The sequence below is a fragment of the Hypanus sabinus genome, chromosome 24 (genome assembly GCF_030144855.1).
Source record: "Hypanus sabinus isolate sHypSab1 chromosome 24, sHypSab1.hap1, whole genome shotgun sequence".
In the NCBI taxonomy this organism is placed as follows: Eukaryota; Metazoa; Chordata; class Chondrichthyes; order Myliobatiformes; family Dasyatidae; genus Hypanus; species Hypanus sabinus.
Window position 1 is genome coordinate 2,953,334 of NC_082729.1, and position 13,390 is coordinate 2,966,723.

Consider the following 13,390-nt stretch of genomic DNA (forward strand, 5'->3'; position numbering starts at 1 on the left):
GTCAAGAAGTTCATTTGTTGTTCTGACCAAACGTCAGAATGGGGAAGAAATGTGATCTAAGTGACTTTGACTGTGGAATGATTGTTGGTGCCAGATGGGGTGGTTTGAGTATCTCAGAAACTGCTGATCTCCTGAGATTACCACACATAACAGGCTCTAGAATTTACAGAGAATGGTGTGAAAAACAAAAAAAAAACAACAAGTGAGTGTCAGTTCTGTGGGTGAAAACACGTTGTTAATGAGAGAGGTCGGAGGAGAATGGCCAGACTGGTTCAAGCTGACAGGAAGGTGACAGTAACTCAATTAAACACGTGTTACAACAGTAGTGTGCAGAAGAGCATCTCTGAATGCACAACGCATTGAACCTTGAAGTGGATGGACCACAGCAGCTGAAGACCAGGAACATGCACTCAGTGGCCACTGTATTTGGTATGGGAGGTCCCTGAGTACCACTGAGTGTAAATACCTACACGTTAGCAGGATTGAAACCAAAATGTCCAGAGGAAACCATTGATCCTTCAGCAATTCAAGTGCCCCAAATAACCAGCAGGACGGCTGGTAATGCAGCCTTTCACTTTTGATTTAATTATTTTAAGATGTATTTCTTATTGTAATTTATAGGCTTTTATGTATAATTCTGGTCTACTGCTGCAACACAACACATTTCATGACATATCAGCTCATCATCATCATTATGTGCCGTGTCATATGACATCATCATTGTGCCATGTCAAATGACGTGGACGATCATGGTCTTTGCAAATCTTTCTGCAGAAGTGGTTTGCCTTTGCCTTCTTCTGGGCAGTGTCTTTACAAGATGGGTGACCCCAACCATTATCAATATTCTTCAGAGATTGTCTGCCTGGTGTCAGTGGTCACATAACCAGGACTTGTGATGTGCACCAGCTGCTCCCATGGCTTCAGGTGCTACACCTTGCCCAAGGGTGACCTGCAGGCTAGTGGAGGGAAGGAGCACCTTCCACCTCCGCTGGTATCTCCACCCTGCCACCCTCATCAGTGATATTAATTCTGATTCTGAGGGAGACATGGCTCCTGGATTGTGGGATACTGAGTTCATTGCTGACCAGTTGCAGAGTGAGCATCAGGCCCTGATCTCCCTCTTTAATTCTGCTCTGTGTGTGTGTGCTGCAACCAAACAATTGGTGGAAACGCTGAGAGGGAATTTGTTGATGCCAAAATATCCCACGCAGATGCAGGTTCAGAGATTCAGATAGGAAAGATGATATTCTGGTCACCCCCACATGTGTGGGTGTTCCTTTAGACTGATTGACAGAAGCATAGGATGACAGCAGCACAGGAGGAGCCCACTGGTTCTGTCAGGAGCCAGCTGTCTCTGTCGTTGACAGCAACTCCCTCGTGTCACCCATTCCCCCCACCCCCTCTCCCAGCCGTTTCTCTGCAGCTGTGTGAATTTTCCTTCACTCTACACTTAACTAATTTTCTCTTGACGGCTGCAATAGAAGCTGCCTCTGTCTCATTTGCAGGCACTGCGATCTAGATTCCAATTACCTGCTGCACAAAATGTTTTCTCCATATCACCCTTAATTCTTTTTTCCTTTTAACAATGGCTGCAACCACACCAGTGGGCACAACTCCCACAATCCTCTCTGCCACATCATTTTGCGCAATTTGCTCAGATCTCTCCCTCTCTCTCCTCCAAACAAAGCAGTTTTTCTATCATTCAAACGCGTCAGTTATTCCATTGCTGTTAACCTTTTGTCCAATACCTTCACATGCTTCCTGTAGATGTGGTGACCAGAGTGGAACTCGCTTGTCTAGCGAATGCCAGGCTGCTGTACCAGAATACTGTGACTTCCCTGTTTGCATACGGTGTGCCTTCAATGATGAAGCCCAGAACCACAGGTAGTGGACTCTTCTGGTGAATAAAGTCCCCAGGTGTTTTAGTTCCCTCCAAGAGGACCACAAACCTCGTAGGGTTTGGAGGTTTGCATGCCTCGATGACCCAGGGAGCTATGTTGGCTGGAGTCAGGGCTTTATGCTTTGGCTCTTGGTAGGGTCACTCAAAGGTTAAAGGTCGGACCAAGAGTGGTCCGCCGGCCGTTCAGGATCGGGGCTTCAGCTCAAGGCTAACAACCCTGAACGGTCAAGCAAAATTGTTCCAGAAACAGCAATTCCTTCTATATCTGTCTGCAATGGTGGGGACGGAGAGAGATGGAGGATCTTCTTTGCTGCCCTGAATACCAGCGGCATAATGGGTAGCAAGTACGTGCTTTTATTCTTCATGGTTTGCTGTAGTGATGCAGAAACTGCAGTGAGTTGTGGACAGAGCTCAGCGCTCTGCGGAAACCAGCTTCCCCTCCATGGACCATGTCTACACTCTCAGTTCATCGTCAAAGCAGCCAGCACAATCGAGCACCCCACTACCATTGCTCCCCTCTAAGGTGTGCGTGTGCGCGTGCACACATCTTTTGCTACAAACGCACAGGGGAATTTAAAATGGGCTTAAAAGTCTTCAGCCTTTACCTCCTCCAATTCAAGACACATCTTCTTTGAGATAAGGGGCCCAGACCAGCTCACAATACTCTGAGTGAAGCCTCACTAGTGGTTTCTAAAGCCTCGACATTACATCCTTGTTTTTTTAATCTAGTCCTCCTGAGATGAATGCGAACAATGTATTTGCTTTTATCAGCACTCATTCAGCCTGTAAGTTAACCTTTCGGGAATCCTGCACGATGAGTCCCAAGTCCCTTTGTATCTCAGATTTTTGACTTTCCTCTCCGTTTAGAAAATATGTTCTAAACCTATTGTAGGCTGCCTTGTGGATATGCTAGAACTGGTCTACTGATCAGTGACATGTTACAGAAAATTACAGAGCAGAAACAGGCCATTCAGCCCATCTAGTTAATGTCAAACCATTTAATGGCCAACTCCCATTGACCTGTACCAGCACTATAGTCCTCCATACCCCTACCGGCCATGCACCTATCCAACAGGTCAGGCAGCATCTTGGGAGGGAAATGAACAGTCAATATTTCAAGCTGAAGCCCTTCATCAGGACCACAGAAGCGACTCAACCTGAGATAGCGACTGTTTAATTCTCTCTCTGTAGAGTTAGAGCTGAGCTGCCTGCTGATTCAGAGCCGACAAGTCTGCAGTCAAGTCACGGTCAAAGTAAATTTATTAATAAGATATTTACATGATGCCATCTACTACCCGGATGACTGGAAAGGAAGGCTTTCAGAATTTGAATTAGACATATGACATGAAATTTGTTGTTTTTGTGGCAGCAGTACAATGCAATGCATAATAATAAAAACTGTGAATTACACTATATATATATTTCTGAAATAGTTAAACTAAGTAAGAAGTACAAAAACAGTAGAGATATTATTATGGGTTCAATGTCCCCCTTCCCTTTCAGCCCTAAGGATCTCGGCCCAAAACATCGACTGTTTATTCCTCTCCGTAGATGCTGCCTGGCCTGCTGAGTTCCTCCAGCATTTTGTGTGTCTTCCTCTGGATTTCCAGCATCTGCGGAATCGCTTGTGTTTATGATACACTACTCTGAGATTGATTTTCTTGCAGGCATTTACTGGAAAAGAAGTACAGTATGATTGTAAGAAAAGCTCTACATAAACAGACAAACAGGGTGCAGAAGAAGACTGACCGTGCATCTAATTATAAGAAAATAAGTAACACTGAGAACATGAGATGTAGAGTCCTTGAAAGTGAGCCTGTAGGTTGTGGAATCAGTTCAGTGTTGTGGTGGGTGAAGTTATCCACACCACTTCAGGAAGCTGATGGTTGATGGGTGGTAACGATTTCTGAACCTGGTGGTGTGGGGCCTAAGGCTCCTCTCCCTCCTGTCTGATAGTCCTCTGTTCATCCATCGTCGTCGGTGAAGACCCCGACACTGTTAGTCACTTTGAGACGGGATGCGGTGTGTCTGAAGATGACTGGTCAGGCCAATCTGGGCAGGGAATGTCCTGGCACACGTTGGGCAGGCATGCGTAGGCACTGCAGTTGTTGCGCTGGTGGCTCTGGACTTGTGCAGCTCGCGTTTATGTTGTGCTTCAGCACTGCGCCTCGCTTCGTGAGCTCGACACCCCTTGTGGATGAGGCCGTGTGAGGCCAGGTGGGGCGGTTTTGTGCCAGCGTTTCCCAGGTGGTCGTGTCTGTGTCAAACGGCTCTAGTGTGTCTTTGTAACGTTTCTTCTGCCCCCCCAAGCGAGCGTCTGCCAGCCGACAGTTCCTCAAGAAAGAGCTGCTTGGGTACGCTCTTGTCCAGCGTACGGATGACAGGACCTGCCCACGGGTCTGTGCTCTCGTCAGCAGTGTGTGGACTGATGGCAGACTTGCTCTAGAGAGAACTCCGGTGTCTGGTACTTTGTCTTGCCATCTGATGCCTGATATTCTGCGAAGACAAGTCATGTGAAAATGGTTGGGCTGTCTTGCATGCCTTCGATACACAGTCCACGTTTCAGAGGCTTACAGGAGGGTGAGTGAGTACCACAGCTCTGTAGACCTTCAGCCTTGTTGCTGGGATGATTCCTCAACGTTCCCACAGAGTGGAGCGCAGTCGACCAAAAGCAGAGCTTGCCTTTTCTATTCTGCAGTTAACTTCTGTATCAGTAGTCACTGCGCGGGAGTGGGTGCTGCCAAGGGAAAGAGGAGAGAGCACAGTCTGGATGGTGGGGGTCCTTGGTGATGGACGCTGCTTTACTGTGACAGTGCTCCTTGTAGATGTGCTCACGATGGACTGGGTGCTGTGTCCAGGGCACTGGTGTGTGCATACCAGGCTGCGATGCAGCCGGTCAGGATACTCTCTGCTGTGCATCTATACGGGGTACAAACCTCCATCGGAGGGGCTGGGGGTCGGTCGGTTCCCCAAGGAAAAGGTGTTTCTGCACAAGTGCTCTTGTGTTTGAATCTTACCTCCCCAGCAGGAAGCAGCAATTGAATTGGCGGAAGTTGAACGTTAACTTTGGCCTTTTTATCGCAGTAAAAAATAACTCCTGAAAAGGTGAATGTTTTCAGGGGTCGAGCAGGTCACTGAACACACAGTCAGTTTGAATAGCAATCATCGCCACGCCACTGACTGGGAGACTTGTGCCAGGCTTCTGTTGGCAAAGTCAATGTTGTCTACTGAATTTCAGCCGCACCAACACAAATTAGTTATCAGAGCAAATATATGTCACCGTATGCAACACTGAGATTCACTTTCTTGCAGACATTCACAGTAAGTACAAGAAACTCAATCGAATCAATGAACGGCTGTGCCCAACGGGACAGACAAAGAATCAATGTGCAAAAGACAGCAAACTATGCAACACAAAACGGAAAAAAAAGAGAATATTAATCAGAATCGGGTTTAATATCACCGGCACACATCATGAAGTTTGTTGTCTTTGCAACAGCATTCAATGCAATACATAAAAATAGAGAAAAAACCGGGAATTGCAGTAAGTATATAAAATATGTATAATAAATAAATAATTAAATGGCAGTGCAAAAATAGAAATAAAAAGTAGTGCGGTAGTGTTCATGGGTTCCATGTTATTTAGAAATCAGATGGCAGAGGGAAAGAAGCCGTTCCTGAATCATTGAGAGTGTGTCTTCAGGCTCCTGTACCTCCTCCCTAATGGTAGTAATGAGAAGAGGGGTCTTCAGGCTCCTGTACCCCCTCCCTGATGGTAGTAATGAGAAGAGGGGTCTTCAGGCTCCTGTACCCCCTCCCTGATGGTAGTAATGAGAAGAGGGGTCTTCAGGCTCCTGTACCTCCTCCCTGATGGTAGTAATGAGAAGAGGGGTCTTCAGGCTCCTGTACCTCCTCCCTGATGGTAGTAATGAGAAGAGGGGTCTTCAGGCTCCTGTACCTCCTCCCTGATGGTAGTAAAGAGAAGAGGGGTCTTCAGGCTCCTGTACCTCCTCCCTGATGGTAGTAATGAGAAGAGGGGTCTTCAGGCTCCTGTACGCCCTCCCTGATGGTAGTAATGAGAAGAGGGGTCTTCAGGCTCCTGTACCTCCTCCCTGACGGTAGTAATGAGAAGAGGGGTCTTCAGGCTCCTGTACGCCCTCCCTGATGGTAGTAATGAGAAGAGGGGTCTTCAGGCTCCTATACCTCCTCCCTGATGGTAGTAATGAGAAGAGGGGTCTTCAGGCTCCTGTCCCTCCTCCCTGATGGTAGTAATGAGAAGAGGGGTCTTCAGGCTCCTGTACCTCCTCCCTGATGGTAGTAATGAGAAGAGGGGTCTTCAGGCTCCTGTCCCTCCTTCCTGATGGTAGTAATGAGAAGAGGGGTCTTCAGGCTCCTGTACCTCCTCCCTGATGGTAGTAAAGAGAAGAGGGGTCTTCAGGCTCCTGTACCTCCTCCCTGATGGTAGTAATGAGAAGAGGGGTCTTCATGCTCCTGTACCTCCTCCCTGATGGTAGTAATGAGAAGAGGGGTCTTCAGGCTCCTGTACCTCCTCCCTGATGGTAGCAATGAGAACAAGGCATGTCCTATGTTGGTCCTTAATTATGGACGCCACCTTTTTGAGGCACTGCTCCTTGAAGCTGTCCTGGATACTACGGAGGCCAGTGCCCGTGATGGAGCTGACTGAGTTTACAACTCTCTGCACCTTACTTTGATCCGGTGCAGATCCCCCCTCCCCCCCATACCCGGCGGTGATGCAGCCAGTCAGAATGCTCTCCACGGTACATCTGTAGAAATTTGTGACTGACTTTGGTGACACACCAAATCACCTTAAACTCCCAATTAAATATAGTCTAATGAAATATATAATAGTTATTCTTATAAGAATAATAATAAGCAAAAACATAGAGAACGTGAGATGTAGAGTCTTTAAAAACAAGTCCATGGCGTTTAGCAGCCACTCATTTTATGGTCACTGAACCTTCAGTTGTTAAGGGTACTATTGAAATCAGGAGAGCGTGCTAATGCGAGGGGGCATAACTTTAAGGTGATTGGAGGAAAGGAAAGGGAAGATATCAGCAGTAAGTCTTTTTTACACAGAGAATGAGGATGAGAGGTGACTTGTCAGAGGTGATAAGAGGCACAAATCAAGAGGATAGCCAGAAACTCTTTCCCACGGCGGAAATGACTAATACTGGAGGGGGGCATAATTTTAAAGTGTTTGGAGGGAAGTATGGGGGGGGATGTCAGAGACAGATTTTATACACGGAGAGTGATGGAGGTGTGGAACACACTGTCGGGAGGGGGTTGGTAGATGCAGTTACATTAGGGACATTGAAGAAACTCTCATACGGGCATGTGGATGAAAGAAAAATGGAGGGCAATGTGGGAGGGGGGTGGTTAGATTGATCTTAGAGTAGGTTAAATGCTCTTTGTGGGCTGAAGGGCCTGTACTTCAGATTCAGTTTATTGTCATTTAGAAACCACAAATGCAATGCAGTTAAAAAATGAGATGTTCCTCCAGAATGATATCATAAAAGCAAATGACAAAACAGACTACACCAGAAAATCCACATAACTTGAGGCTTTATGTTGCATGTAGGAGGGAAGGGTGGGAGACAAACTGACATGAAATTACAGTGCTGTTATCACTTCCAGAGCCATTTCTCTTCCAGGAGGACCACAACCTAGTCATAGTACGGAGACTTGCGTGCCTCAATGACCCAGAGAGCTACATTGGCTTTATGCTTGGACTCTTGGAAGATATTTTCACCATATACAACCCTGAGATTCATTTTCCTGTGGGCATTCACAGTAAATACAAATAAACACATTAGAATCACCCAACAGGACAGACAAACAACCAACGTTCAAAAAACAAAATGTGCGAATGCAAAAATAAAAATAAAAATAATAATTATTAATAAGAGATATTTATGTAAATCTCCAGAAAGCCACAATGACTTCTGTCAAAACCACTAGAATAGTCCAAAAGTTGCTAGAAATTGAGAAATGTGTGTGCTTGGCTATGCCCGTACCTCAGGTTTTACCAGCATGAACTGAGAAAATAAAAGGTAGTAAATAAGCAATAAATATCGAGAACATGAGATGATGAGTCCTTGAAAGAGAGTTCATACATTGTGGGAACAGTTCAGTGATGGGGTGAGTGAAGTTATCGCCTTTGGTTCAGGAGCCTGGTGGTTGAACTGCGGATGTGTGGTCAGCGCACAACACACTGGAGGAACTCAGCAGGTCTGGCAGCATCTGTGGAAACGAACGGTCAACGTTTCACGCCGAGACCCTTCGTCAGGACTCGCCCGAAATGTTGACTGTTCATTTCCACGGATGCTGCCCGACCTGCTGAGTTCCTCCAGCGTGATGTACGTGTCGCTTTGACCCCAGCATCTGCAGAGAGATCTGTGTTTGAGATGTGTGGTTAGGTTTGGTGGGCTAAGAGCCAACTGCAGGAAGCTGAGATTAGTTTAGCAGGGTGTCTCAGAGAGCCTGACGGGCTCATTTCTGTGCTGTGAGACGAAGAGTCCTTGAGAGTGAGTCCATTGGTTGTGGGAACAGTTCAGTGATGGGGCAATGTAGTTCTCCCCTCTGATTGAAGAGCCTGATGGTTGAGGGTAATAACTGTTTAGAAATGAATTGTAATTAAGTTATATAATTGCACCTCCCATAAACTGAGGGTAGATTCGTGTTTGGAGACACAGCCACAGCCATTGTATACATATGTTCAGCACAGCTTTGTGGGCCGAAGGGCCTGTATTGTGCTATAGGTTTTCTATGTTTCTAAAGGACTTTCAATGTCACGGTGATCCCAGGAATAAGTACTGGAACAAAGTAATTGTATGCATTAGATATGTGTGTTGATGGAATTATTCGGGGAATTCCAGGAAATTCCTAGTAACTTGTTTTTTTGTTGTTTTGCCTGGGGTTGTCAAAAGTCCACTGACAGAGTGGGCTCTGAAAGCTACACTAATCAAAACACCTCAGCGTGAGCTGGATATTCCTGGTTTATATCTGCTGGAATTTTTGTAAAGACTTTGCAAGGGGTGCTGGAATAAAGATTGAGTGAATTTTAGTCTAAAGAAACTTTTATCTCGGTAATTGACAGGATGGACAGTATCGGGGACTGGCAGTGAGCTGTGTGTGATTGGAAAGCTACGCAACTGCCCAGCCCGGCCGATAATACAAAAAAGTGAAGCTTGCAAGCTGCCTGCTGTATTTACTTAGGGCAAAATTTGTGTTCCAAAACAGGAAAGTGAGATTGTATAAAATCAGTCTGCCTCCTCTGCGGTAATGTTTATGCTCAAACCCTTAAATAAAATAGTTTTGAACATTCGATTCTTGTTGGGTACAGACTCACAGCCTTGATTTATTAGATACTGGTTTAAGAAGAACAAATTAAGTCTGAACATGGAGAAGACCAAGGAAATTATTGTGGACTTTAGAAAGGTGCAGATGACCATCCCTGTCTGCAGAGAGAGTTAAGTGCACCAAGTTTCTGAGAGTTCACATTACAGATGACTTCACGTGGTCCCTCAGTACCATCTTCCTGAATCAGAAGGCACAGCAGCCTCCACTTCCTGAGGAGATCGAGGCCAGTGAGGCTTCCCCCACCCCCCCCCCCCCCCACCATAACTGAATTTTACAGGAGCTCCATTGAGAGCATCCTGACAAGATGCATCTCCATCTGGTATGGGAGCAGCAGAGCATCAGACCAGAAGTCCCTACAAAGGAATGTGAGAACGTATGAGAGGTTCATGGGGAATCTCCCTCCCATCCATCGAGGACATTTATCAGGAACACTGCATACCCAGGGCCCTTAGTATTATCAGGATCCCACCCGTCCATCCAGCGTCCTCTTTGACTCTCTATCATCGGGCAGGAGACTCCGATGCAAAAAGACAAGAACGGTCAGGATGGGAAGCAGTTTCTTCCCTCAGGCCATTAGGATTCAGAGCTTTCTGCTGCTTCACATTCGAAGTGTCACCGGTCAATCTGTTCCGTGCCTTACAATATTTAATTTATGCATTTTAAGATTGTTTACTTATGAGTGATTCATCTGCAGATTTTTTCCTGACTTTTGTAAGTTGTGTGTTATGTGTCCTACTGTGCGTTACACCCTGGTCCAGAGAAACATTGTCTTGTTTGACAGTATACGTTAAATGACAATAAACTTGACTTGACTCGATTCTGAAAATCCAGAGCCACACACACAAGATAACGTCGACTGTTGATTTCCCTCCATAGGCTCTGCCTGACCTGCAGTGTTCTGTGCTGTTGCTTAACTTATTAGAACTGTACGTCATTTGAAGTAAAGGCCGTAAGATAAAGGAGCAGAATTAGGCCATTTGGTCCATCTGATCTGCTCCGCTGGTTCTCCATGGCTGATCTATTTTCCCTCTCAGCCCCAATCTCCTGGCTTCTCCCCGTATCCCTTCACACCCTGACTAATCAAGAACCTATCAGCCTCTGCCTTAAATATACCCAGTAATTTGAACTCCACAGCTGTCAGTGGCAACAAATTCCACAGATTCACCACTCACTGGCAAAAGAAATTCTTCCTCATGTTTCTTCTAACAGATGCCTCTCCGTTCTGAGGCTGTGTTCTCTGATCTTAGATTTCTCCACCATAGGAAACATCCTCTGCACATGCACTGTGTCTATGCCTTTCAACACTTGATAGGTTTCAATGAGGTCACTCCCACCTCATTCTTCTGAATTCCAGTGAGTACAGGCCCAGAGCCACCAAATAGTCCTCACATGAGAAGCCTTTCAATCTCAGAATCATTTTCATGAACTTCTTTTGAACCCTCTCCAATGTCAGCACATCCTTTCTTAGATAAGGGGCCCAAAACTGCTCACAGTACTCCAAGTGAGACCTCAACATTACATCCTTGCTTTTTTTTTGATTTTAGACAAGGTGAGAGAGGAAAAGGTTGAAATGGTGTCTCAGGGGCTGGTGAGTAGATCGAATGAGCTGCCAGAGGAATTGGTTGAGGTGGGAACAGTTATAACATTAAAAAAACATGTGGACGGGTATGTGTGTCAGAAAGGTTTAGAGCAGGGTTTCCCAATCGGTTTGATGTCATGGACCAACACCTTTAAGCAAGGGGCCTGTGGGCCCCATGTTAGGAACCCCTGGTTTAAGGGGGCATTGTACAAATGCAGGCAAATGGGACGTGCTCTGGATGAAACCAAAGGGCTTTTTTGATGTTTACTCTCTGATTCTATGACTTAATTTTTGACACATCAGTTCGAAGTATTTTAGTATTTTATTATCTCGGCAGTTCTGTTTTTGTTGACCTTCAGTAAACCGCTAGGGTTACGAGAGAGATATTTCCCATTGTCTTAAATTTCCTTCTGTTGCAGATGTAGAAACCAAGTGTGACTTGCAGCATCACGCTCTTGTGTATCCTTCCTCTCTCTTTGCCCCTCCCTCTCATCCTCTCTCTTTCTCACTCACGCTCTTGTGTATCCTCCCTCTCTTTGCCCCTCCCTCTGATCCCCTCTCTTTCTCACTCACACTCTTGTGTATCCTCCCTCTCTCTTTGCCCTTCCCTCTCAAACTCTCTCTTTCTCACTCACGCTCTTGTGCATCCTCCCTCTCTCTTTGCCCTTCCCTCTCAAACTCTCTCTTTCTCACTCACGCTCTTGTGCATCCTCTCTCTCTCTAGCTCTCACTCTCACTCTCTCTCTGTACACCTCCTCTCTCTCTATCTCTCCTCTCTATCTATCTAGCTGTCCTTCCTCTCTTTCTCCTCTCTCTCCTCCCTCCCTTTCTCTCTCTCCCTCCCTCTCTCTCTTACCACTAACAATCTCTTCACAAAATGACTTGCTGTAAGAATACCTAGAGGCTACTGAATAATTGAGAGTGGTAAACCCATTTCACCAGGATTACAACATTCTGAAACTGCAAATGAACAGAAAGGATTTGTCAAGATTGAAATAGACAAGTCATATCGAGCATTGCCACTTGTCATATATTAGGTTAAAGTTCCAATATCTGAAGCTGTAAACTAATGCTGACACTTTTGCAGTGTTTGTGTGATGCAGAGCACGAGACCACAGGTGATTTCCACAGTTAAAATCAGAATCTGAATGCACCAGTTTGGAGCCGTACGAATTCTAACGGTTTAATTGCTTCTGCATTAATTAATTTCAGTTTAAATTGACTCAAGCATCACAGCTGCTCTGTTCCAAAAGAAACTATTAACAAGGCCCAGAGATGGTGCACAATATGATTCATTCAGACAGCGAGTGATTGGACCAGTTTTAACTGGGTCAGAAGTCGGACTTGATAGCTGTTCTTTAGATGTAATGGGATGAGATTTCCTCACTGCCTCTACATCGGCACACATGCAGGGAATGTCATTTTGTCAGTCGCATGGCCGCTGCAAACCTCCGTGCAGACAGAATGCACGTAGTCAGACAAGTTGAGAAGAAACAGAGGTGACCGCAATGTTAGCTCAGTGGACAGGACAGGAACACACAACATGTGACCTCAGCAGGAACTATGATGCAGCTGGTTTAGGTATAGCAGGATTAAAGAGAGGATAGACTCTAGAAGCAGTCCCTTTGGCCCATCTAATCTGTGTTGAAATATTATTCTGCCTAGTCCCATTGACCCACACCTAGACCATAGTCCTCCATACCCCTCCCATCCAAGTACCTACCCAAAATTCTCTCAACACTGACACTCCACACCTCCTACCCACACTGACACACTCCTCTCCATAGCCCCTCACCACACCCTTCATCCCCCATTCACTGTCATTCTCCACCTCATACCTACACCAGCCTACACCTGAATTGCTGGTTGAGTCTGTGGTGAGGAAAACAAATGCGATGTTAGCATTCATTTTGAAAGGACCACAATATAATAGCAAGGGTATAATGTCGAGGCTTTATAAAGCACTGGTGAGGGCTCACATAGAGTACTGTGAGCAGTTTTGGGCTCCTTATCTTAGAAAGGATGTGCTGACATTGACCAGGTTCAGAGGCGGTTCACAGGGATGATTCTGGGATTGAATGAGCAGCGACTGAAGGCTTTGGGCCTGTACTCACTGGAATAGAAGAGTGACGGGTGACCTCATTGAAGCCTGTTGAATATTAAAAGACCTTGATAGAGTGGATGTGGTGGAAGAAGTCTAGGACCAGAGGACACAGTCTCAGAACAGAGGGTTGTCCATTTAGATCAGAGATGAGGAGGGATTTCTTTAGCCTACTTTTTTTGCATAGTAGGGGAATTAAGGGTTATGGGGAAAAGACAGGTAGGTGGAGATGAGCCCATGGCCAGATCAGCCAGCTATATTTAAGGCAGAGGTTGATAGATTCTTGATTAGTCAGGGCATGAAAGGATACATGGAGAAGGCAGGAGATTGGGGCTGAGAGGGAAAATGGATCGGCCATGATGAAATGGCGGAGCAGAATCGATGGGCCAAATGGCCTAATTCTGCTCCTATATCTTATGACCTTATATTC

General features: G+C 45.8%; 1 protein-coding gene across 2 annotated transcripts in view; it reads left to right on the top strand.

Annotated features, from left to right (window-relative positions):
• Positions 1 to 13,390, top strand: part of LOC132380411 (tyrosine-protein kinase Fyn-like) — a 300,099-nt gene that overhangs the window by 113,179 nt on the left and 173,530 nt on the right. The gene's annotated exons all lie outside the window — the stretch shown is intronic.